At 43.6% G+C, this 862-nt stretch overlaps 1 pseudogene; it reads left to right on the top strand.

The window, feature by feature from the left end:
- Positions 1-610, top strand: LOC102963072 (annotated as a pseudogene).
- The last annotated feature ends 252 nt before the right edge of the window (positions 611-862 follow it).

Raw genomic sequence — 862 nt, 5'->3', positions numbered from 1 at the left:
ATGGTAAAGATCAGAAAAAGGATCTTTTGCACTGATGGAGTCAAGGTGGGAGAGTACACACGCCCTTGCCCTTGGCAAACTGGATGGTTGTGGTGGGGCCTTTACAATGGGTACCACAGGTGCCCATTGAATGATACCTTTCAAGCAGTCAAAAGGTTTTTGCAATTCTGCAGTGGGAATAAACCACAGACTATAAGGCAGTTTGACAGCTTTTAGAACCAGGGCTCCGCAGTCGGGAGGTAGCTTTGCAGTTGGGAGGTAGCTTTGCAGTTTCAGAGGTTTACTTTCCATGATTGACGGCAGCATGGTTCCAGTCAGGGGGAAAGAGATCCCTGGAACTCCATCACAGGGGTTGCCTTAACGGAGCCATGCTGGCAGCAAGAAATGGACCAGTGGCATGGTTGGGTCAGCCACAATGGGTGGCATTCTCCTAGCATTAATTGAAGGAGCTGCCTTGTTGACAAGGTCTGCCTCTGCACAATTTCTCAATGGTCCTCAGTTTGCTGAAGACCCCTCTCAGTTGCCTTCAGCCCCGTTACCATCGTCACCTTTTGGAAATTATCAACCGTATCAGTACACTTTCTTTCCCAGGATTTCTGTAACAGAATGAACGGTAGTTCAAGAAGGAATTTGAGAAGATAAGTTACAGTCTGTTTTTAAATCATAGGTGAGATAGCTATGGCCAGATAGGCTATGAAAAGACACTTAGCTCTTTTTTTTTCTATTTAAAGGAACATGGGGAGGGGCAGATGGTAAAAGATAACACATTTATTTATTCTCACTTGAATTGCATTTGTGATTAAAATAGCTAATATCTTTAAAAGAAAATATAATAAATACTTCGAAGATGAAGGACCAAAGG

This window comes from Panthera tigris, chromosome D1 (assembly GCF_018350195.1).
Source record: "Panthera tigris isolate Pti1 chromosome D1, P.tigris_Pti1_mat1.1, whole genome shotgun sequence".
NCBI lineage: Eukaryota > Metazoa > Chordata > Mammalia > Carnivora > Felidae > Panthera > Panthera tigris.
The sequence above is the reverse complement of the archived record's forward strand: the minus strand, read 5'-3'. Positions and strand labels throughout refer to the sequence as shown.